Here is a 25,400-nt window from a genome sequence, read left to right as displayed (position 1 = left end):
ACAGATCTGACATTTCTTTCTTTACTTCTTTTATTTCATTTGTAAAATCCAATCCATTGTTTAAAAGGTTAAAATATCTCTGCAGTCTTTTTTGCAACCCCATCATGCGTCTTTTTTCTTTATTCTTTTTTTCTCTCCCAATTTGTTTAAAAAACCATCCTGTCCTTTGTTTCACCATCTCCCACCACTGTGCACGTGAGTCGTAAAAGTCCTGGAGGGTCTGCCATTGGCTGAACTGCTCCCTATACTCTTTTACCACTTCCTCGTCTTCTAACAGGGAACAGTTCAGCTTCCACAGCCCTCCCCCTGCAGTCACACCCGTGGGAAGTGAAAGAGTGCAAGACAGCATCATGTGATCGCAAAAAAAGAGGGGGGTCAATGTAGCATCGGTCGGCGGGAGGTCCCTTGTAAAAACATAGTCAATTCGAGAGGCTCTGGCACCGTCACCACTGAACCAGGTGAAGCCCTCCTCTCTTTGATGCATTGTTTTAAAACAGTCGACTAACTTAAAATCTTTGACTATATTTTGTAATAAAACCGATGTCTTGTCTACCTTAAAATCATCTCCTACCCTCTTTCTGTCATTTTTTGATAAAACACAATTAAAATCCCCTGCTACCACTAGGGGAGCCCTGCCTAGCATGTGGGGTTGCGAGTCTTCTAAAAGCTCATACCTGTTCTTTTTTTCTGTAAAACCATACATATTTAAAATATTAAGATCCTTACCTAAAAAAGTCAGATTTGCTAAAATTGCCCGCCCGTCCCTCACCACAGTGCTGCCCTTCACCAAAAGGTTGGGATTTTTTATTAAAATAGCAACACCGTCATTTTTGTTAAAATTGGACCCACTCCAAATGGAAAATCCTGGGGTCCAAATCTCCTCCCACTTCCTGTAATTTGTTAAAAAAGGCAAACCACATTCTTGCAATAAAAACACATCTGACTTAAAAGTTTTTAAAAAGGATAACACACTCTGTGCTCGCAGAGTAGACCTCACACTTCTCACATTGATTGTAGAGATAGTGAGGGCCATGAGCAGTAAGGTTAAAAATACAAGCATTAATAGAAGAATAAAACCAAAAGACTGCAGAAAGTTACATTAAAATCATGTTATGTCATGTATCACTTGCTTCTCCTTTTCCCCAGAAAAACTGGGATCAGGAGGGCAAATGCTCGTCACCTTGGAGTCCACAGAGAGGGCCTCTTGTGGATCCTTCGGCGACGATGTTATTAGCTTAACGTGCAAAAAGGAGACTTCATTGGGAGAATCTGCGGGCCACACACGGTCTAGATCTACCAAGGAGGTACTATCTAGCCGGAGCGATGCCCGCAGCCTTTTCTCCTCTGTTTGAAGCAGAGGAGATCTCGCAGACCTTTTTTGCACCTGAGCATTGGGAAGTGAACCCTCGGATTCACCCCCACTATCCACCACGCTAACCTCCGATACGGTGTAGAGTGAGGAAGCCGTTACATCCTCCTCCTCTATTTTGTTTTCGCTTATCTCTTGTTGGGGAACGGCTTCCTCACTCTGTTTGCTGTTAAAACTTGGCTCCGCCCCTATGGCCGCCCCACTTCCTTCCTCTTGCCCACTCCCTGAGGCTGGCTGGGAAATAGAATTTCCCGCCAAAACCTCAGGGACCGCCTCCTCCTTCCTTTGCTCTTTTGTTTGTTCCACATGTGGGGCGGCCATTTTGTTACCTTTCAATTTGTTGGCAAAACTTTTAGGGCAATCTCTGTAGAGATGGTTAGTTTCACCACAAAGATTACACCTTCTGCCAATGGTACATTCTTCAAAAGTATGACCAATTCCTCTACACTTCCCACATGTTAATTCATTGCATGCATCGGCTAAATGCCCCATTCTCCCACACTTTCTGCACAATTTAGGCATTCCTTGATAGTGAATGTAGCCTCTGTTCTCTCCCAACACAATCATTGAAGGTAGATGTTTCAGGCCCTGGTAGCCCCCGGCGTCTTCCCATTGTTTAATGGGAATTCGCCAGGAGCAATTCCAGATGCCGTCTTCATCTAACACTTTGACTGGTTGCCCCCGAACAGTGCAAAATCTACCCAACCAGACACAAATGTCTTCTCCATTCACAGTTTCATTAAACATCCTGACAATCACAGTTTTAAGTGAATTGTCAGAAAGTTTTTCCACAGTAAACATTGAAAACTGGGCTTTGCATGCATCAAACCTTTGCCAGAATTCAGTTAACAGGGAAGCGCTTTTGAAACTTAAATCAAAACCTTTGTTCAGGGGGAGAGTTACCAAGCAGTTCAAGTCATCAGGTTTAAAATTGAGGGTTTTCTGGATCAGCTTCCTGGAGAAGTCAAGACGTGACAACCCCAGGAGCTTACCATTCACCTCTTTAAATAAAAACCGCACGCTGTGGTGCCTCCGCATGCCGGCACGGGCAGCCGACATGGTGGAGGCACCAACAGCCTAAAACTTAAAAAAACAATAAATAAATAAATAAATAAATAAATAGATAAAAAGGTCTTACCTTAAAACCGAACCGGAATAAAAGCAGCTGGATCAATGTACCTCTCAAAAGTTTGAGGCTCAAGTCACGGAAGGACCCGAGCCGGAAAAACCTCCAAGAGGCGATCGCTGTCTCTACCTTGGGACCAGACACTTGATCTTAGCCAAAAGGCCGAGAAGCGATGACGCAGCGACGCCGAGGCGGGGGAGCCGGCAAAGGCCACGCCCACCTGGGCCGCGGCGAGAGGGTCTAAGGTCGCCGGCAAACAAGCTCAGCTCAGATTGGTTGACACCGAAAATGGATCACAACAGAGTGCACAGCAAAGACACTCTGGAGTGCAACCTGGGATTTTGGATCATCAACATTCCGCCTTAAAAGTGAGCGGGCAGACCAAAGCGTCCGTGGTAGAGACTTGAAACTCTGAGGGATGGTAGGACCGGCCCGGTACTACAACCTCACCAAGGCTCGCCCCGATCGGCCCCAAGGTGGCGCTGCAGCGATCAAAAGTACGAAATGGCTCGTAACTCCTCGACCGTCGGTCGCAGACCCAAGTGTCTTACATCACCGGAATCCTTGGCTCGAGCCGAACAAGATGCATGCCTCGGATTGGGTGGTCGCGCTGGCGAGATTTTCGGGTATTTTGGATTTTCTGAAAAACCTACTTTTGCACACTAGTCCTAGGTTTTTTGCCCGATCTGACCCAAACCGGTGCAGAAAGATTCTCTGGAGTCTGACTGCCAACAGGGATCGGGAAACAGTTGGAATTTCCATCCACGTTGGCGACGGTACGCCAAAACGTTGGGGGTGGGCGAGGCGGGCTTTACTTGAACGGCTATAACTCTCCAACGGAATGAGACAATTGCACCCAACTCGGTACACCTGTGTACGGGCTCAGCCCGTGGTCACGTGAAGAGGAATGCGGCGACTGGCCACTTGGTGGCGCTGTAAACAGAAAAAAACACAACATGGGTGGCTGTGTATCACGTGACGTTTCACACGTGCACAATGTTTTCATACCACATGATAGAACTCCTCATTCCGAACAACTTTGCCTCCAGGACAACTGCTGTGAACTAAGTCGTCCGTCAAATATTGGAGACTATTTGAAGAATTGAGGAGAAAAAAGAAAACCCTCCTCACACAGACCGGTCCTAGACTGTTTCGTATCTCTCGAGCAACCGCCGCAGTTCAACTCTCTGGACTGCCTCTGGATATTGAAGAAGTGGAGAAAAAAAACAAAACAAAAGAACCTCAAGTGGAGCTTTAACAATCTGCCCTTTTAACCAGTGTTGTCCAGGGGAGAGCGCGAACGCAGTCCCCCACTACCATAAATTATGCAGTCGAGATTCCCACATTTGGGGAATTCGCAGGGGTCAGCACAACCCAGAGTGCAATGGCCGAGCCTCGCCCTGGGTGAACCACCTTCCTGATCATGGTGTCTCCCCTGCCAGGTAAGTATGAATTCCCAGGCCTTCAGTCAGAAGCACCCTGTCCCTCTCCCCAATCCTCACCAGCGGTTTGCCAGTCAAAAAAGGGGCTTTTTTTTTTTTTTTTTGCACGCTCCGCATCCGGCTCCATGAGCCATAAATGTACATAATGCGCCGTCCCCGAATAGTGGACGGATCAGATGTTAAACCGACAGAGGAACAGGGGTTCCTTTTTGTCTTGTTTTTACACCACAATTCTACCCAGGCTAGTATAGCACATGATCACCTACAACACCCACTCACACTAGCTCCATTATCACCGTCTGCCACACAAGACCACTACATTTCTTTCATTGAACACTTTAGGAGGGTGCACCGTTCCCAGAAGTACTGCAATACCGGGTCGATGCGTGGAGTGGACGGAGCAAGCCCCTATTCCATCTCCCAGGACCAAAAATCAATTTAATATGTGGTGCCCGGGTAGGGCACGTATCAGATATTAAACTGATAAGAACAGATACTACACTTGATCTTAGCCAAAAGGCCGAGAAGCGATGACGCAGCGACGCCGAGGCGGGGGAGCCGGCAAAGGCCACGCCCACCTGGGCCGCGGCGAGAGGGTCTAAGGTCGCCGGCAAACAAGCTCAGCTCAGATTGGTTGACACCGAAAATGGATCACAACAGAGTGCACAGCAAAGACACTCTGGAGTGCAACCTGGGATTTTGGATCATCAACATTCCGCCTTAAAAGTGAGCGGGCAGACCAAAGCGTCCGTGGTAGAGACTTGAAACTCTGAGGGATGGTAGGACCGGCCCGGTACTACAACCTCACCAAGGCTCGCCCCGATCGGCCCCAAGGTGGCGCTGCAGCGATCAAAAGTACGAAATGGCTCGTAACTCCTCGACCGTCGGTCGCAGACCCAAGTGTCTTACATCACCGGAATCCTTGGCTCGAGCCGAACAAGATGCATGCCTCGGATTGGGTGGTCGCGCTGGCGAGATTTTCGGGTATTTTGGATTTTCTGAAAAACCTACTTTTGCACACTAGTCCTAGGTTTTTTGCCCGATCTGACCCAAACCGGTGCAGAAAGATTCTCTGGAGTCTGACTGCCAACAGGGATCGGGAAACAGTTGGAATTTCCATCCACGTTGGCGACGGTACGCCAAAACGTTGGGGGTGGGCGAGGCGGGCTTTACTTGAACGGCTATAACTCTCCAACGGAATGAGACAATTGCACCCAACTCGGTACACCTGTGTACGGGCTCAGCCCGTGGTCACGTGAAGAGGAATGCGGCGACTGGCCACTTGGTGGCGCTGTAAACAGAAAAAAACACAACATGGGTGGCTGTGTATCACGTGACGTTTCACACGTGCACAATGTTTTCATACCACATGATAGAACTCCTCATTCCGAACAACTTTGCCTCCAGGACAACTGCTGTGAACTAAGTCGTCCGTCAAATATTGGAGACTATTTGAAGAATTGAGGAGAAAAAAGAAAACCCTCCTCACACAGACCGGTCCTAGACTGTTTCGTATCTCTCGAGCAACCGCCGCAGTTCAACTCTCTGGACTGCCTCTGGATATTGAAGAAGTGGAGAAAAAAAACAAAACAAAAGAACCTCAAGTGGAGCTTTAACAATCTGCCCTTTTAACCAGTGTTGTCCAGGGGAGAGCGCGAACGCAGTCCCCCACTACCATAAATTATGCAGTCGAGATTCCCACATTTGGGGAATTCGCAGGGGTCAGCACAACCCAGAGTGCAATGGCCGAGCCTCGCCCTGGGTGAACCACCTTCCTGATCATGGTGTCTCCCCTGCCAGGTAAGTATGAATTCCCAGGCCTTCAGTCAGAAGCACCCTGTCCCTCTCCCCAATCCTCACCAGCGGTTTGCCAGTCAAAAAAGGGGCTTTTTTTTTTTTTTTTTGCACGCTCCGCATCCGGCTCCATGAGCCATAAATGTACATAATGCGCCGTCCCCGAATAGTGGACGGATCAGATGTTAAACCGACAGAGGAACAGGGGTTCCTTTTTGTCTTGTTTTTACACCACAATTCTACCCAGGCTAGTATAGCACATGATCACCTACAACACCCACTCACACTAGCTCCATTATCACCGTCTGCCACACAAGACCACTACATTTCTTTCATTGAACACTTTAGGAGGGTGCACCGTTCCCAGAAGTACTGCAATACCGGGTCGATGCGTGGAGTGGACGGAGCAAGCCCCTATTCCATCTCCCAGGACCAAAAATCAATTTAATATGTGGTGCCCGGGTAGGGCACGTATCAGATATTAAACTGATAAGAACAGATTTTTTTTTCTTTCGAAAAGTTTTATTGTCACAGTGTCATTCCATTATTTCCATTTGCATGTACATTTTTTCTTTTAGATCACATTTTTACACATATTAAAAGGGACACATTATATACTGTTAAAAGTTTCTTGTGTTTGTGTGTTGTGTAAAAAGTCCATGTATGTTTTAAAAGAAAGGTAAATGGTTTAAATAATAGGAATAAAACAATAAAACATGTCAGATAAAAACCAATAAAACAATAAATTATGCCACATAAAACATCTCTTGTACAGGATCGAGGGTGAGTCCCTATCAAGAATGTCCATTCACTCCAGGTCTCCAGAACAGGCCCCGGACTCCTCGCTTCCAGCGCCCAGCGGAGATCCCCTCTCCTCCGGCCCGCTGGCCCGCTGTTCCCGTAGCCGGTGTGGTGAGGGTGCATCTACGGGCGGCCAGGATCGGGGGTGGCCGGGACCTCTTTGGTGTGACCCCAGCCCCCCCATCCGAATAACGACGTCCGGCGCCTCCTGCAGCGCAGATCTAACTAATTGCTCGCACGCGTGGAGGGGCACCGTAACGCGTTTCCCCACCAGCAGGTTTCTGGTGGCCCAGATGGCATCCTTGATATGGTTGAGGGTGAGCCAGAGCGAGGTAAATTGCTGTGATGTTAGCTCCTTCAAGCCCTGACCCACCCCCAGGATGGCGAGCCTGTATCCCACCTGGGCCCGACCCGCCGGCAGGCACGGGAAAAACAGGGGGCTGGTCTTGGCCCACAGGTCCCGCGCAGCACCGCACTCCCAGAGCAGATGGTAGACGGTCTCCGGGGAACCACATCCGGACCGTGGGCAGGTGGGGTTTTTGGCCATGCCTCTGGAGTGCATAACCGCCCTGACCGGGAGGATCTCATGGGCCACCATCCACGACAAGTCCTTAAGCCTGTTCTGGAGAGCTGGGTGGGCTGCGTTCCTCCAAACGTCTTTGGCCTCACCTAGTGTGAGGCCTGGAACTGGACTCACCGATTCTCGATCCTGCACAAGAGAGACAAGAGACTTGTGGTTAGTTAAAACAGTGGCATCATTCGTTTCTAAAAGGTATTTCTTTAAAAAATTCTTAATAAAAAGATGTTCTTTTGACAGATTAAAAGACACTGGACATTTAAGATCAACGGGTAAAATTTTCAAAGATCTTAAGTATGACCCCATCCAGAATCGGGTCATGGCTGCTGTCTTGTGTTCTCTGGATGGGGTCAGGGCGTATTTAATGTGGAGGGCAGTGAAGCGGCTGCCTAAAAACAGGTGGGGGTCTGGGAGCCCTTTTCCGCCATTCTCTTTTTTCTTTTTGACGACCTCCCTCTTGAGTCTTTCCCACTTGGACCCCCACAGGAAATAAAATACCGCCCTCTCCAACTTGGCTAGGAATCGTCTTGGGGGACTAAAAACAGAACAGACAAGTAAAATCAGTGGTAAAATCACAGCTTTAAAAATTAAAATCTTGCCTTCATACGTCAGTTGTCTTAGTCCCCAAAAGCCCAGTCTTTGCCTAACTTTCCCTAACATGTCAGTCCAGTTACCCTGTCCTCCACCCTCCCTGTCAAATTTCACACCTAAAATTTTCAAATTATTATCTTTAAAATCCAAATCTAGTCCGCCTTTGTCAACGTCCCCCCACGGCCCGAAGAGCAGGGCCTCGGACTTACTCCTGTTAAGCTTGGCGCCCGAGGCCCGACCGTACCAGTCAGTCAAGTCCATTGCTCTTCGTACTGATAAAAGGTCAGTCGCTAAAAGGGTCACGTCGTCCATATATAAAACACAGGTCGCCGTCAGTCCACCAGTTCCTGGGATGTCTAGTCCTTTAATCCATTTATCCCTTCTCAAGATTTGTGCCAGTGGCTCAATACAAGCCACGTACAGAAGGGGAGATAAGGGACACCCCTGACGGACACCGCTGCGGATATTTACAGCTTTGGTAAGATGCCCATTTACAAGAATTTTGCTGCCCAAGTCCTCATACAGCAGTCCCACCCAAGCTAGAAACCTCTCAGAAAAGCCCATTTTTTGCAGTACCTGAAGGAGGTACTGGTGCGAAACTCGATCAAATGCTTTTTCGAAGTCTAAATTTAGGACTACAAGCCGAATGTTTCTGTCTCTCGCATAACAGATGGCGTCTCTGATCAGTATTAGGCTGTCCGTGATCTTCCTGCCGGGCACAGCGCAAGCTTGATCCAGGTGGATTACGTCCTCTAAAACGGTCGACATGCGTGTAGCTAAAATTTTACTAAAAAGTTTACAATCATAATTTAAAAGAGTGATTGGTCGCCAGTTTCTTAAGTCAGTCTTGTCTCCTTTTTTGTACAGTAGTGTAACTATCCCTACTCTAAAGCTGTCTGGAAGTCTGTCAAGAGTCTCAAATTCTTTAAAAACTGTAAGTAAGTCGTGTGCTAAAATGTCCCAGAAAGTCAGGTAAAACTCAAAGGGGAGTCCGTCCATGCCCGGTGACTTCCCCTTCTTAAAACCCTTTAAAGCTTTTTTCAACTCTAAAAGATTAAAATCCTGGGATAAAAGCACATTTGGACTGTTAACTTTTTTATCTAAAACCCCTAAAACTTCCTCTAAGGTGTCATTGTGTACCTCTTTAGTGTCATATAAATTACTGTAAAAACTTTCAATTTCCCCTAAAATCTGGTCAGTTGTGTTTACTTCCTCCCCTCTAAAAGTTTTTAAAGCATTGATGGACCCTCCCCGAGCTATTGTCTTTTTAAAAAAATATCTGGTACACTTCTCTCCTTCCTCTAACTCCCTTTCTTTACATCTTAAAATGACACCTTTGCTCTTTATTTCAGACAGATCTGACATTTCTTTCTTTACTTCTTTTATTTCATTTGTAAAATCCAATCCATTGTTTAAAAGGTTAAAATATCTCTGCAGTCTTTTTTGCAACCCCATCATGCGTCTTTTTTCTTTATTCTTTTTTTCTCTCCCAATTTGTTTAAAAAACCATCCTGTCCTTTGTTTCACCATCTCCCACCACTGTGCACGTGAGTCGTAAAAGTCCTGGAGGGTCTGCCATTGGCTGAACTGCTCCCTATACTCTTTTACCACTTCCTCGTCTTCTAACAGGGAACAGTTCAGCTTCCACAGCCCTCCCCCTGCAGTCACACCCGTGGGAAGTGAAAGAGTGCAAGACAGCATCATGTGATCGCAAAAAAAGAGGGGGGTCAATGTAGCATCGGTCGGCGGGAGGTCCCTTGTAAAAACATAGTCAATTCGAGAGGCTCTGGCACCGTCACCACTGAACCAGGTGAAGCCCTCCTCTCTTTGATGCATTGTTTTAAAACAGTCGACTAACTTAAAATCTTTGACTATATTTTGTAATAAAACCGATGTCTTGTCTACCTTAAAATCATCTCCTACCCTCTTTCTGTCATTTTTTGATAAAACACAATTAAAATCCCCTGCTACCACTAGGGGAGCCCTGCCTAGCATGTGGGGTTGCGAGTCTTCTAAAAGCTCATACCTGTTCTTTTTTTCTGTAAAACCATACATATTTAAAATATTAAGATCCTTACCTAAAAAAGTCAGATTTGCTAAAATTGCCCGCCCGTCCCTCACCACAGTGCTGCCCTTCACCAAAAGGTTGGGATTTTTTATTAAAATAGCAACACCGTCATTTTTGTTAAAATTGGACCCACTCCAAATGGAAAATCCTGGGGTCCAAATCTCCTCCCACTTCCTGTAATTTGTTAAAAAAGGCAAACCACATTCTTGCAATAAAAACACATCTGACTTAAAAGTTTTTAAAAAGGATAACACACTCTGTGCTCGCAGAGTAGACCTCACACTTCTCACATTGATTGTAGAGATAGTGAGGGCCATGAGCAGTAAGGTTAAAAATACAAGCATTAATAGAAGAATAAAACCAAAAGACTGCAGAAAGTTACATTAAAATCATGTTATGTCATGTATCACTTGCTTCTCCTTTTCCCCAGAAAAACTGGGATCAGGAGGGCAAATGCTCGTCACCTTGGAGTCCACAGAGAGGGCCTCTTGTGGATCCTTCGGCGACGATGTTATTAGCTTAACGTGCAAAAAGGAGACTTCATTGGGAGAATCTGCGGGCCACACACGGTCTAGATCTACCAAGGAGGTACTATCTAGCCGGAGCGATGCCCGCAGCCTTTTCTCCTCTGTTTGAAGCAGAGGAGATCTCGCAGACCTTTTTTGCACCTGAGCATTGGGAAGTGAACCCTCGGATTCACCCCCACTATCCACCACGCTAACCTCCGATACGGTGTAGAGTGAGGAAGCCGTTACATCCTCCTCCTCTATTTTGTTTTCGCTTATCTCTTGTTGGGGAACGGCTTCCTCACTCTGTTTGCTGTTAAAACTTGGCTCCGCCCCTATGGCCGCCCCACTTCCTTCCTCTTGCCCACTCCCTGAGGCTGGCTGGGAAATAGAATTTCCCGCCAAAACCTCAGGGACCGCCTCCTCCTTCCTTTGCTCTTTTGTTTGTTCCACATGTGGGGCGGCCATTTTGTTACCTTTCAATTTGTTGGCAAAACTTTTAGGGCAATCTCTGTAGAGATGGTTAGTTTCACCACAAAGATTACACCTTCTGCCAATGGTACATTCTTCAAAAGTATGACCAATTCCTCTACACTTCCCACATGTTAATTCATTGCATGCATCGGCTAAATGCCCCATTCTCCCACACTTTCTGCACAATTTAGGCATTCCTTGATAGTGAATGTAGCCTCTGTTCTCTCCCAACACAATCATTGAAGGTAGATGTTTCAGGCCCTGGTAGCCCCCGGCGTCTTCCCATTGTTTAATGGGAATTCGCCAGGAGCAATTCCAGATGCCGTCTTCATCTAACACTTTGACTGGTTGCCCCCGAACAGTGCAAAATCTACCCAACCAGACACAAATGTCTTCTCCATTCACAGTTTCATTAAACATCCTGACAATCACAGTTTTAAGTGAATTGTCAGAAAGTTTTTCCACAGTAAACATTGAAAACTGGGCTTTGCATGCATCAAACCTTTGCCAGAATTCAGTTAACAGGGAAGCGCTTTTGAAACTTAAATCAAAACCTTTGTTCAGGGGGAGAGTTACCAAGCAGTTCAAGTCATCAGGTTTAAAATTGAGGGTTTTCTGGATCAGCTTCCTGGAGAAGTCAAGACGTGACAACCCCAGGAGCTTACCATTCACCTCTTTAAATAAAAACCGCACGCTGTGGTGCCTCCGCATGCCGGCACGGGCAGCCGACATGGTGGAGGCACCAACAGCCTAAAACTTAAAAAAACAATAAATAAATAAATAAATAAATAAATAGATAAAAAGGTCTTACCTTAAAACCGAACCGGAATAAAAGCAGCTGGATCAATGTACCTCTCAAAAGTTTGAGGCTCAAGTCACGGAAGGACCCGAGCCGGAAAAACCTCCAAGAGGCGATCGCTGTCTCTACCTTGGGACCAGACACTTGATCTTAGCCAAAAGGCCGAGAAGCGATGACGCAGCGACGCCGAGGCGGGGGAGCCGGCAAAGGCCACGCCCACCTGGGCCGCGGCGAGAGGGTCTAAGGTCGCCGGCAAACAAGCTCAGCTCAGATTGGTTGACACCGAAAATGGATCACAACAGAGTGCACAGCAAAGACACTCTGGAGTGCAACCTGGGATTTTGGATCATCAACATTCCGCCTTAAAAGTGAGCGGGCAGACCAAAGCGTCCGTGGTAGAGACTTGAAACTCTGAGGGATGGTAGGACCGGCCCGGTACTACAACCTCACCAAGGCTCGCCCCGATCGGCCCCAAGGTGGCGCTGCAGCGATCAAAAGTACGAAATGGCTCGTAACTCCTCGACCGTCGGTCGCAGACCCAAGTGTCTTACATCACCGGAATCCTTGGCTCGAGCCGAACAAGATGCATGCCTCGGATTGGGTGGTCGCGCTGGCGAGATTTTCGGGTATTTTGGATTTTCTGAAAAACCTACTTTTGCACACTAGTCCTAGGTTTTTTGCCCGATCTGACCCAAACCGGTGCAGAAAGATTCTCTGGAGTCTGACTGCCAACAGGGATCGGGAAACAGTTGGAATTTCCATCCACGTTGGCGACGGTACGCCAAAACGTTGGGGGTGGGCGAGGCGGGCTTTACTTGAACGGCTATAACTCTCCAACGGAATGAGACAATTGCACCCAACTCGGTACACCTGTGTACGGGCTCAGCCCGTGGTCACGTGAAGAGGAATGCGGCGACTGGCCACTTGGTGGCGCTGTAAACAGAAAAAAACACAACATGGGTGGCTGTGTATCACGTGACGTTTCACACGTGCACAATGTTTTCATACCACATGATAGAACTCCTCATTCCGAACAACTTTGCCTCCAGGACAACTGCTGTGAACTAAGTCGTCCGTCAAATATTGGAGACTATTTGAAGAATTGAGGAGAAAAAAGAAAACCCTCCTCACACAGACCGGTCCTAGACTGTTTCGTATCTCTCGAGCAACCGCCGCAGTTCAACTCTCTGGACTGCCTCTGGATATTGAAGAAGTGGAGAAAAAAAACAAAACAAAAGAACCTCAAGTGGAGCTTTAACAATCTGCCCTTTTAACCAGTGTTGTCCAGGGGAGAGCGCGAACGCAGTCCCCCACTACCATAAATTATGCAGTCGAGATTCCCACATTTGGGGAATTCGCAGGGGTCAGCACAACCCAGAGTGCAATGGCCGAGCCTCGCCCTGGGTGAACCACCTTCCTGATCATGGTGTCTCCCCTGCCAGGTAAGTATGAATTCCCAGGCCTTCAGTCAGAAGCACCCTGTCCCTCTCCCCAATCCTCACCAGCGGTTTGCCAGTCAAAAAAGGGGCTTTTTTTTTTTTTTTTGCACGCTCCGCATCCGGCTCCATGAGCCATAAATGTACATAATGCGCCGTCCCCGAATAGTGGACGGATCAGATGTTAAACCGACAGAGGAACAGGGGTTCCTTTTTGTCTTGTTTTTACACCACAATTCTACCCAGGCTAGTATAGCACATGATCACCTACAACACCCACTCACACTAGCTCCATTATCACCGTCTGCCACACAAGACCACTACATTTCTTTCATTGAACACTTTAGGAGGGTGCACCGTTCCCAGAAGTACTGCAATACCGGGTCGATGCGTGGAGTGGACGGAGCAAGCCCCTATTCCATCTCCCAGGACCAAAAATCAATTTAATATGTGGTGCCCGGGTAGGGCACGTATCAGATATTAAACTGATAAGAACAGATACTACACTTGATCTTAGCCAAAAGGCCGAGAAGCGATGACGCAGCGACGCCGAGGCGGGGGAGCCGGCAAAGGCCACGCCCACCTGGGCCGCGGCGAGAGGGTCTAAGGTCGCCGGCAAACAAGCTCAGCTCAGATTGGTTGACACCGAAAATGGATCACAACAGAGTGCACAGCAAAGACACTCTGGAGTGCAACCTGGGATTTTGGATCATCAACATTCCGCCTTAAAAGTGAGCGGGCAGACCAAAGCGTCCGTGGTAGAGACTTGAAACTCTGAGGGATGGTAGGACCGGCCCGGTACTACAACCTCACCAAGGCTCGCCCCGATCGGCCCCAAGGTGGCGCTGCAGCGATCAAAAGTACGAAATGGCTCGTAACTCCTCGACCGTCGGTCGCAGACCCAAGTGTCTTACATCACCGGAATCCTTGGCTCGAGCCGAACAAGATGCATGCCTCGGATTGGGTGGTCGCGCTGGCGAGATTTTCGGGTATTTTGGATTTTCTGAAAAACCTACTTTTGCACACTAGTCCTAGGTTTTTTGCCCGATCTGACCCAAACCAGTGCAGAAAGATTCTCTGGAGTCTGACTGCCAACAGGGATCGGGAAACAGTTGGAATTTCCATCCACGTTGGCGACGGTACGCCAAAACGTTGGGGGTGGGCGAGGCGGGCTTTACTTGAACGGCTATAACTCTCCAACGGAATGAGACAATTGCACCCAACTCGGTACACCTGTGTACGGGCTCAGCCCGTGGTCACGTGAAGAGGAATGCGGCGACTGGCCACTTGGTGGCGCTGTAAACAGAAAAAAACACAACATGGGTGGCTGTGTATCACGTGACGTTTCACACGTGCACAATGTTTTCATACCACATGATAGAACTCCTCATTCCGAACAACTTTGCCTCCAGGACAACTGCTGTGAACTAAGTCGTCCGTCAAATATTGGAGACTATTTGAAGAATTGAGGAGAAAAAAGAAAACCCTCCTCACACAGACCGGTCCTAGACTGTTTCGTATCTCTCGAGCAACCGCCGCAGTTCAACTCTCTGGACTGCCTCTGGATATTGAAGAAGTGGAGAAAAAAAACAAAACAAAAGAACCTCAAGTGGAGCTTTAACAATCTGCCCTTTTAACCAGTGTTGTCCAGGGGAGAGCGCGAACGCAGTCCCCCACTACCATAAATTATGCAGTCGAGATTCCCACATTTGGGGAATTCGCAGGGGTCAGCACAACCCAGAGTGCAATGGCCGAGCCTCGCCCTGGGTGAACCACCTTCCTGATCATGGTGTCTCCCCTGCCAGGTAAGTATGAATTCCCAGGCCTTCAGTCAGAAGCACCCTGTCCCTCTCCCCAATCCTCACCAGCGGTTTGCCAGTCAAAAAAGGGGCTTTTTTTTTTTTTTTTTGCACGCTCCGCATCCGGCTCCATGAGCCATAAATGTACATAATGCGCCGTCCCCGAATAGTGGACGGATCAGATGTTAAACCGACAGAGGAACAGGGGTTCCTTTTTGTCTTGTTTTTACACCACAATTCTACCCAGGCTAGTATAGCACATGATCACCTACAACACCCACTCACACTAGCTCCATTATCACCGTCTGCCACACAAGACCACTACATTTCTTTCATTGAACACTTTAGGAGGGTGCACCGTTCCCAGAAGTACTGCAATACCGGGTCGATGCGTGGAGTGGACGGAGCAAGCCCCTATTCCATCTCCCAGGACCAAAAATCAATTTAATATGTGGTGCCCGGGTAGGGCACGTATCAGATATTAAACTGATAAGAACAGATTTTTTTTTTTTTTTTTTTTTTTTTTTTTTTTTTTTAATTTATTTATTTACAGTACAATGTTTTTCCAATTCACCCCACAAAAGCAAATATTCATCTTTTTCCATTCTTATTTTCCACATTTTAGCTTCCATTAACACTTTGTATTTCAATTCATACCACAATTGCTTTGATGTTCTACCTTCTCTTTTCTTTTTTACTTGAGCATTCCGTTCCTCCCACAATATCTCTTTACCAATACTTATTATGCACCAGATTATCCTTTCCTTTTTTGACTGTCCCAACCCTTTTCCTCCTACAATTAAGTCAGGGTTCAAAACAATATCAATTCTTACTAACCTTAACAGTTGTTGTATTCTTTTCCAAAAGCAATGAGCTAAATAACATTCACAAAAAACATGATGTAGAGTCTCGTCCCCTGGACAACCTCTTGGACAACCTCTTGTGCCTGTAGATCCTTGATTATACAATCTTTCCCTCACCGGCAATCTATTCAAAGCTACGAGCCAATTCAAATCCTTCCTCTCATTACTTAAATTTTCATGTTGAATACATTTCCACTTAACTTTTTTCTTTCTCATTTCTGCTTGTTGTGTTACTACCATTTTCTCTTTTAAATCTTGATATAATTGTTTATGATTTTTTAGTAACTCCTCCTTTACACAACCAGGATGGGCTCTTAAAAACAAAATTAACTTTTCATATTGCCAAGGTCTACTCTCAGCCTTTGGTCCTCTGTTGTCCAAGGGAACAATTCTCCTTAATGGCAGAGCTGCCCACAATTTTACAAAATACATAGCTTTATGCTCCACATTATTTATAAGTATCTTACATAAAAAACAAATGTAAAGTACCTCTAACTTTAAAGGAATACACACCACCGCTCTACCTCCTTCTTCAACCTCTAGGTACATCTGTTCCCTTTTAACAGGTTCATACTTCCCACCCCATATAAATGAAAAGACCAACCTAGTCAAAATTAATTTACTTTTCGCAGGAATTGGAAAGATTAGGGCTAAGTAAATCAAACTAGACAACAGATCTACCTTAACTACTAACCCCTTCCCCGTAATACTAAGCTTTCTGCTCCTCCAAATGTTCAATTTCTTTTTTACCCTCTCAATTTTTTCCTCCCAATTTAGTTTAGCCGAATCTTTATGATAAAATTTAACCCCCAAAATTTTGATTCCCGTAGGACACAACGAAAAACCGTGCCTCACCTCTTTCCTTCCTTTCCATTTTCCACAATACATTAATGATGATTTGGCATAGTTTATGGCCGAGCCAGTAGCTGCACAATACATTTCCAATATTTGCACCACTTTATCCAACCCTCTATCTGTAGACATAAATACAGTTGTATCGTCTGCATACTGAGATACTTTTACCCGTTCACCCAACCCTCCCGGTATGTGCACTCCTTCAATGTATTGCTCGTTCCTTATTCTTTCTGCCAAAGGCTCTATAAACAAGACATACAACAGAGGAGACAATGGACATCCCTGCCTAACACCTCCCCTTTGTTCAATCGGTTCACTCAAAAACCCATTTATCTTCACCCTACTATGTACTTCATTATATAGGACCCTTACCCATGAGATAAACTCTTCCCCAACATTCATTTCCCCTAATACCTTAAATAAGAATTCATGGTTAACCCTGTCGAAGGCTTTCTCCTGATCTAGACTCAGTATGCACAAAGGCAGATCTCTCTCTTCAACCCAGCTAATGATATCTCTTATGAGCAATAAATTAAAAGAACCAGCCCTTCCCTTAACCCCACAAGTTTGATCTGGATTCACCAATACCGACATCACCTCCAGTAACCTATTTGTTAAACACTTACTTAAAATTTTATAATCAGTTGTTAAAACGGTTATTGGTCTCCAATTTTTTATATCTTTTTTTTCACCTTTCTTGTGGATTAGGTGTATTACCCCCGAACTCATAGACTCAGTTAACTTGCCTGTCTTGTACACCTCTCTATATACCATCACCAAATCTTTTTTTATGATGTCCCAAAAGCACCCATAAAACTCTTTCGGCAACCCATCCCCCCCTGGAGTTTTATTCCCTTTCATTGAGGTAAGGGCTGCTTTAATTTCCTCTTCCTTGATCTCACCCCCTATTTTTTCTCTATGTTTCTTAAGTAGGACTCTCTTTATACCTCCCAATAACTCCCCTTCCTTCCTCCCATCTACCTCTCTTTTAGAAAACAGTTCCTTATAAAAGCCACAGACATATTTAAACATGTTTTCTTTACCTTTAACTTCTCCTTTTTCTGACATAAACCCATCAATTATTTCCCCTCTCTGTTTCTGTTTTATTGTTTGAAAAAAATATTTAGTTACTTTCTCATCTTTTTCCCTTTCCTCTACCTTTGCTAAAAACGCAAACTCCTTTGCCTTTTTAGTATAGTACATTTTAATTTTCCCCTTTATGTCCGCAATTTCCTCCTCTCTCACCTCTAACCCTACATTTTGATTTGCCATTATTTTTTGCAATCTATTATTGTCCTTCCAAACCTCCCTCCTTTCCTGTCTTCTTTTCTTTTCTGTATATCTTATGCAAAACCCCGCAATTTCTTTTTTCAACACCTCCCACCATTCTAAAAGCGATACATACCCCACTTTAAACTCTTGCCATAATTTGTAAAAATCTTTAAATTCCTTTTTAAATATATCATCCTCCAACAAACTAATATTCATCTTCCAATAGCCCTTACCCATGCTTACCTCATTATTAACTATTGTGACTAACAACATTCCATGATCCGAACACCAACATGGTACAATCCTCAACTCTTTTATTTCTATCCCCTGTGTTATAAAAAAATAATCTAATCTACTTCTATTGCCCCTCGTATTACCCCATGTAAACCCTGGATCATCTTTATTACATTTCCTATATGCATCCTGTAAGAAATGCTCTCCTAATTCCTCTTTTAAGTAAATCCCTGAGAAGTCAATTTCCCCATTTTTTTCCAAACTGTCCAACGTTATATTGAAATCACCCCCCATTATTACACATCTATTGGTATCCCATAAATTTGGTAAGTTTTTGAAAAATTCCAGTCTTTTACTTCTATTACAGGGTGCATATACATTAATAAAGCGATATTTATACTCACCCCATCGTGCATCCAGACATTGTAATCTCCCCGGCACAAGAGATACATAATTCTCTATCATGAATCCATTTTTCTTAAACACTATCCCCAGTCCATCTGAATGTACATTCCCAATACTCCAATATGACACCCCGGAAGTCCATTCTTTAGAAAAAGTTATTGTATCTTCTTCTCCTTTCAGGTGACACTCTTGTAGGAATGCCACCTCGAAGTCCATAGATAACAGAGAACAAAACAGAGCACCCCTCTTTCCAGCATCCCTCAAACCTCTCACATTGAGAGATACAAACTTCAAGTCCATCATTCATAAAGATCATCAGGTAACGTTTTCTTCTTCTTTCCATTTCTTTTCTCCTTGTCTGTGCCTTCTATGAATCCAGTGGTCCCTATAAAAAACTCCACGTCTTCCCTCGATAGGAAACTACCAGACATCGACCCCAGCTCCGAAACCTCCACCTCTTCCTCTGATGTTACCACAGGAGGCACTATCAGGGACCCAGCCATCGACGATCCATCCGCAAACTCAGGTAAGCTCAAAGACTCCTCATCATCCGTCCGCTGATCCAGCACACTAAATGAATTTGATACCTCAATCTTATTTTCTTCCTCGTTTCCTTCCAATTTCCTTTTACTTGTCTTAGAAGCTAACTTCCAGGATCCTTCAGCTCCTTGCTCTTCCTCATCCTCCATTCTGTCACCCCAGGAAATATTAGTTGTGAGATGTAGGGTGTCTGGACTCACTGTACCCTGTAACTCACCCCCCTCCTCTTCCATTTTCTCCGATTCCTCAAAAGCTGGATTTGTTAGCTCAGCTGGGACAGAAGCTAAAACAGGGCATCCTGCTGTGACTCCTCTCACTCCCTCCATTATCTCTGTATCCGTAGGTGAACCCATCTGGTATACTTCTTCATTCTGGCCAGTAAGAGCTCCATGGTATGCCTGTACTTCCTTAATAACAACTTCAATTGGCCTAAGGTCTTCTCCATCTTCTCCTCTTGCTGCACTGGCATACGTTCTTTTCCGTTTTGGACATGTCCTGAAAAGATGATCAGTAGCCCCACACTCCTTGCACACTTTCGGTTTCAGACACTCTGAGGCAGCATGCCCCAATTCTTTACAGTTCAGACATCTTATAACGCATTGGTATTCCAAGTGTCCAAATTCCTGACATCTTCTACAAAATTGAGGCTGACCGGAGTACACTATGTACCCCCTTACACCCGCAATTTTAAAATTGGCCGGAGGATGATGGTAACCCTGGAAACCAGCAGGGTCCTCGTTGAGCAACACTTGATACTGCCTTTGTCCGTTCCATACCCCGAATCTGTCCCTTCTGTACCTTACTGTCGATATTATTTTAACATGGTTTCGAAGAAAAGATTCCACCTCTTCATCTTCCATATTCATGTCAAACATGTTGATTGTCAAAATCCGGAAATTATTTCTCCCCAAGGACTGTATTCTAAACTTATCCAGAGGACGCTGACCTTCATTTTCTCTGAACTTTTCCAAAAGTCTCTGAAACAAAATGCTGTTTTTCATCGTGACATCAAAATACTTATCTTTGCCATTTCTTTGGATTCCGAGAATCTCTGGAGGGTCAATCTTCAACAAATTGATGATAACTTTTTGGATGAATTCTTCCCTTTCCGGCATCTCTTCTTCTCTGGATCCTTCCCAGTAAAGTCTTGACGTGTTCTTTACTCTTCTCTCAAAAATTCCTTCCGCCATCACTTCCCCACTCCTTCACAGACCTTTAGCAACCAAGAACTGCGGTCAAGCCACTTGCACTTGATCTTAGCCAAAAGGCCGAGAAGCGATGACGCAGCGACGCCGAGGCGGGGGAGCCGGCAAAGGCCACGCCCACCTGGGCCGCGGCGAGAGGGTCTAAGGTCGCCGGCAAACAAGCTCAGCTCAGATTGGTTGACACCGAAAATGGATCACAACAGAGTGCACAGCAAAGACACTCTGGAGTGCAACCTGGGATTTTGGATCATCAACATTCCGCCTTAAAAGTGAGCGGGCAGACCAAAGCGTCCGTGGTAGAGACTTGAAACTCTGAGGGATGGTAGGACCGGCCCGGTACTACAACCTCACCAAGGCTCGCCCCGATCGGCCCCAAGGTGGCGCTGCAGCGATCAAAAGTACGAAATGGCTCGTAACTCCTCGACCGTCGGTCGCAGACCCAAGTGTCTTACATCACCGGAATCCTTGGCTCGAGCCGAACAAGATGCATGCCTCGGATTGGGTGGTCGCGCTGGCGAGATTTTCGGGTATTTTGGATTTTCTGAAAAACCTACTTTTGCACACTAGTCCTAGGTTTTTTGCCCGATCTGACCCAAACCGGTGCAGAAAGATTCTCTGGAGTCTGACTGCCAACAGGGATCGGGAAACAGTTGGAATTTCCATCCACGTTGGCGACGGTACGCCAAAACGTTGGGGGTGGGCGAGGCGGGCTTTACTTGAACGGCTATAACTCTCCAACGGAATGAGACAATTGCACCCAACTCGGTACACCTGTGTACGGGCTCAGCCCGTGGTCACGTGAAGAGGAATGCGGCGACTGGCCACTTGGTGGCGCTGTAAACAGAAAAAAACACAACATGGGTGGCTGTGTATCACGTGACGTTTCACACGTGCACAATGTTTTCATACCACATGATAGAACTCCTCATTCCGAACAACTTTGCCTCCAGGACAACTGCTGTGAACTAAGTCGTCCGTCAAATATTGGAGACTATTTGAAGAATTGAGGAGAAAAAAGAAAACCCTCCTCACACAGACCGGTCCTAGACTGTTTCGTATCTCTCGAGCAACCGCCGCAGTTCAACTCTCTGGACTGCCTCTGGATATTGAAGAAGTGGAGAAAAAAAACAAAACAAAAGAACCTCAAGTGGAGCTTTAACAATCTGCCCTTTTAACCAGTGTTGTCCAGGGGAGAGCGCGAACGCAGTCCCCCACTACCATAAATTATGCAGTCGAGATTCCCACATTTGGGGAATTCGCAGGGGTCAGCACAACCCAGAGTGCAATGGCCGAGCCTCGCCCTGGGTGAACCACCTTCCTGATCATGGTGTCTCCCCTGCCAGGTAAGTATGAATTCCCAGGCCTTCAGTCAGAAGCACCCTGTCCCTCTCCCCAATCCTCACCAGCGGTTTGCCAGTCAAAAAAGGGGCTTTTTTTTTTTTTTTTTGCACGCTCCGCATCCGGCTCCATGAGCCATAAATGTACATAATGCGCCGTCCCCGAATAGTGGACGGATCAGATGTTAAACCGACAGAGGAACAGGGGTTCCTTTTTGTCTTGTTTTTACACCACAATTCTACCCAGGCTAGTATAGCACATGATCACCTACAACACCCACTCACACTAGCTCCATTATCACCGTCTGCCACACAAGACCACTACATTTCTTTCATTGAACACTTTAGGAGGGTGCACCGTTCCCAGAAGTACTGCAATACCGGGTCGATGCGTGGAGTGGACGGAGCAAGCCCCTATTCCATCTCCCAGGACCAAAAATCAATTTAATATGTGGTGCCCGGGTAGGGCACGTATCAGATATTAAACTGATAAGAACAGATTTTTTTTTCTTTCGAAAAGTTTTATTGTCACAGTGTCATTCCATTATTTCCATTTGCATGTACATTTTTTCTTTTAGATCACATTTTTACACATATTAAAAGGGACACATTATATACTGTTAAAAGTTTCTTGTGTTTGTGTGTTGTGTAAAAAGTCCATGTATGTTTTAAAAGAAAGGTAAATGGTTTAAATAATAGGAATAAAACAATAAAACATGTCAGATAAAAACCAATAAAACAATAAATTATGCCACATAAAACATCTCTTGTACAGGATCGAGGGTGAGTCCCTATCAAGAATGTCCATTCACTCCAGGTCTCCAGAACAGGCCCCGGACTCCTCGCTTCCAGCGCCCAGCGGAGATCCCCTCTCCTCCGGCCCGCTGGCCCGCTGTTCCCGTAGCCGGTGTGGTGAGGGTGCATCTACGGGCGGCCAGGATCGGGGGTGGCCGGGACCTCTTTGGTGTGACCCCAGCCCCCCCATCCGAATAACGACGTCCGGCGCCTCCTGCAGCGCAGATCTAACTAATTGCTCGCACGCGTGGAGGGGCACCGTAACGCGTTTCCCCACCAGCAGGTTTCTGGTGGCCCAGATGGCATCCTTGATATGGTTGAGGGTGAGCCAGAGCGAGGTAAATTGCTGTGATGTTAGCTCCTTCAAGCCCTGACCCACCCCCAGGATGGCGAGCCTGTATCCCACCTGGGCCCGACCCGCCGGCAGGCACGGGAAAAACAGGGGGCTGGTCTTGGCCCACAGGTCCCGCGCAGCACCGCACTCCCAGAGCAGATGGTAGACGGTCTCCGGGGAACCACATCCGGACCGTGGGCAGGTGGGGTTTTTGGCCATGCCTCTGGAGTGCATAACCGCCCTGACCGGGAGGATCTCATGGGCCACCATCCACGACAAGTCCTTAAGCCTGTTCTGGAGAGCTGGGTGGGCTGCGTTCCTCCAAACGTCTTTGGCCTCACCTAGTGTGAGGCCTGGAACTGGACTCACCGATTCTCGATCCTGCACAAGAGAGACAAGAGACTTGTGGTTAGTTAAAACAGTGGCATCATTCGTTTCTAAAAGGTATTTCTTTAAAAAATTCTTAATAAAAAGATGTTCTTTTGACAGATTAAAAGACACTGGACATTTAAGATCAACGGGTAAAATTTTCAAAGATCTTAAGTATGACCCCATCCAGAATCGGGTCATGGCTGCTGTCTTGTGTTCTCTGGATGGGGTCAGGGCGTATTTAATGTGGAGGGCAGTGAAGCGGCTGCCTAAAAACAGGTGGGGGTCTGGGAGCCCTTTTCCGCCATTCTCTTTTTTCTTTTTGACGACCTCCCTCTTGAGTCTTTCCCACTTGGACCCCCACAGGAAATAAAATACCGCCCTCTCCAACTTGGCTAGGAATCGTCTTGGGGGACTAAAAACAGAACAGACAAGTAAAATCAGTGGTAAAATCACAGCTTTAAAAATTAAAATCTTGCCTTCATACGTCAGTTGTCTTAGTCCCCAAAAGCCCAGTCTTTGCCTAACTTTCCCTAACATGTCAGTCCAGTTACCCTGTCCTCCACCCTCCCTGTCAAATTTCACACCTAAAATTTTCAAATTATTATCTTTAAAATCCAAATCTAGTCCGCCTTTGTCAACGTCCCCCCACGGCCCGAAGAGCAGGGCCTCGGACTTACTCCTGTTAAGCTTGGCGCCCGAGGCCCGACCGTACCAGTCAGTCAAGTCCATTGCTCTTCGTACTGATAAAAGGTCAGTCGCTAAAAGGGTCACGTCGTCCATATATAAAACACAGGTCGCCGTCAGTCCACCAGTTCCTGGGATGTCTAGTCCTTTAATCCATTTATCCCTTCTCAAGATTTGTGCCAGTGGCTCAATACAAGCCACGTACAGAAGGGGAGATAAGGGACACCCCTGACGGACACCGCTGCGGATATTTACAGCTTTGGTAAGATGCCCATTTACAAGAATTTTGCTGCCCAAGTCCTCATACAGCAGTCCCACCCAAGCTAGAAACCTCTCAGAAAAGCCCATTTTTTGCAGTACCTGAAGGAGGTACTGGTGCGAAACTCGATCAAATGCTTTTTCGAAGTCTAAATTTAGGACTACAAGCCGAATGTTTCTGTCTCTCGCATAACAGATGGCGTCTCTGATCAGTATTAGGCTGTCCGTGATCTTCCTGCCGGGCACAGCGCAAGCTTGATCCAGGTGGATTACGTCCTCTAAAACGGTCGACATGCGTGTAGCTAAAATTTTACTAAAAAGTTTACAATCATAATTTAAAAGAGTGATTGGTCGCCAGTTTCTTAAGTCAGTCTTGTCTCCTTTTTTGTACAGTAGTGTAACTATCCCTACTCTAAAGCTGTCTGGAAGTCTGTCAAGAGTCTCAAATTCTTTAAAAACTGTAAGTAAGTCGTGTGCTAAAATGTCCCAGAAAGTCAGGTAAAACTCAAAGGGGAGTCCGTCCATGCCCGGTGACTTCCCCTTCTTAAAACCCTTTAAAGCTTTTTTCAACTCTAAAAGATTAAAATCCTGGGATAAAAGCACATTTGGACTGTTAACTTTTTTATCTAAAACCCCTAAAACTTCCTCTAAGGTGCCATTGTGTACCTCTTTAGTGTCATATAAATTACTGTAAAAACTTTCAATTTCCCCTAAAATCTGGTCAGTTGTGTTTACTTCCTCCCCTCTAAAAGTTTTTAAAGCATTGATGGACCCTCCCCGAGCTATTGTCTTTTTAAAAAAATATCTGGTACACTTCTCTCCTTCCTCTAACTCCCTTTCTTTACATCTTAAAATGACACCTTTGCTCTTTATTTCAGACAGATCTGACATTTCTTTCTTTACTTCTTTTATTTCATTTGTAAAATCCAATCCATTGTTTAAAAGGTTAAAATATCTCTGCAGTCTTTTTTGCAACCCCATCATGCGTCTTTTTTCTTTATTCTTTTTTTCTCTCCCAATTTGTTTAAAAAACCGTCCTGTCCTTTGTTTCACCATCTCCCACCACTGTGCACGTGAGTCGTAAAAGTCCTGGAGGGTCTGCCATTGGCTGAACTGCTCCCTATACTCTTTTACCACTTCCTCGTCTTCTAACAGGGAACAGTTCAGCTTCCACAGCCCTCCCCCTGCAGTCACACCCGTGGGAAGTGAAAGAGTGCAAGACAGCATCATGTGATCGGAAAAAAAGAGGGGGGTCAATGTAGCATCGGTCGGCGGGAGGTCCCTTGTAAAAACATAGTCAATTCGAGAGGCTCTGGCACCGTCACCACTGAACCAGGTGAAGCCCTCCTCTCTTTGATGCATTGTTTTAAAACAGTCGACTAACTTAAAATCTTTGACTATATTTTGTAATAAAACCGATGTCTTGTCTACCTTAAAATCATCTCCTACCCTCTTTCTGTCATT

The 25,400-nt window shown here is 46.0% G+C and overlaps 8 non-coding genes and 2 pseudogenes across 8 annotated transcripts; all 10 read right to left on the bottom strand.

Moving 5' to 3' along the window:
- Positions 1-3,780: 3,780 nt before the first annotated feature.
- On the bottom strand, positions 3,781-3,945 carry LOC148996216 (U1 spliceosomal RNA). The gene has a single exon (XR_016149396.1). It is a non-coding gene; the product is annotated as a U1 spliceosomal RNA (small nuclear RNA).
- Positions 3,946-4,278: 333 nt separating this feature from the next.
- Positions 4,279-4,469, bottom strand: LOC148996215 (U2 spliceosomal RNA). Its single transcript, XR_016148331.1, has one exon. It is a non-coding gene; the product is annotated as a U2 spliceosomal RNA (small nuclear RNA).
- A 1,111-nt stretch (positions 4,470-5,580) lies between these two features.
- Positions 5,581-5,745, bottom strand: LOC148996214 (U1 spliceosomal RNA). Its single transcript, XR_016149384.1, has one exon. It is a non-coding gene; the product is annotated as a U1 spliceosomal RNA (small nuclear RNA).
- Positions 5,746-6,078: 333 nt separating this feature from the next.
- LOC148996213 (U2 spliceosomal RNA) lies at positions 6,079-6,255 on the bottom strand (annotated as a pseudogene).
- Positions 6,256-12,832: 6,577 nt separating this feature from the next.
- On the bottom strand, positions 12,833-12,997 carry LOC148996212 (U1 spliceosomal RNA). The gene has a single exon (XR_016149373.1). It is a non-coding gene; the product is annotated as a U1 spliceosomal RNA (small nuclear RNA).
- A 332-nt stretch (positions 12,998-13,329) lies between these two features.
- LOC148996211 (U2 spliceosomal RNA) lies at positions 13,330-13,520 on the bottom strand. Its single transcript, XR_016148330.1, has one exon. It is a non-coding gene; the product is annotated as a U2 spliceosomal RNA (small nuclear RNA).
- A 1,111-nt stretch (positions 13,521-14,631) lies between these two features.
- On the bottom strand, positions 14,632-14,796 carry LOC148996210 (U1 spliceosomal RNA). The gene has a single exon (XR_016149354.1). It is a non-coding gene; the product is annotated as a U1 spliceosomal RNA (small nuclear RNA).
- A 333-nt stretch (positions 14,797-15,129) lies between these two features.
- LOC148996209 (U2 spliceosomal RNA) lies at positions 15,130-15,325 on the bottom strand. Its single transcript, XR_016149471.1, has one exon. It is a non-coding gene; the product is annotated as a U2 spliceosomal RNA (small nuclear RNA).
- Positions 15,326-21,342: 6,017 nt separating this feature from the next.
- LOC148996208 (U1 spliceosomal RNA) lies at positions 21,343-21,507 on the bottom strand. Its single transcript, XR_016149327.1, has one exon. It is a non-coding gene; the product is annotated as a U1 spliceosomal RNA (small nuclear RNA).
- Positions 21,508-21,840: 333 nt separating this feature from the next.
- LOC148996207 (U2 spliceosomal RNA) lies at positions 21,841-22,017 on the bottom strand (annotated as a pseudogene).
- Between the last annotated feature and the right edge of the window lie 3,383 nt (positions 22,018-25,400).

The sequence above is a fragment of the Pimephales promelas genome, chromosome 2 (genome assembly GCF_988280905.1).
Source record: "Pimephales promelas chromosome 2, fPimPro1.hap1.1, whole genome shotgun sequence".
NCBI lineage: Eukaryota > Metazoa > Chordata > Actinopteri > Cypriniformes > Leuciscidae > Pimephales > Pimephales promelas.
Note: the sequence above shows the minus strand (reverse complement) of the source record. Positions and strands in the feature narration are given on the sequence as shown.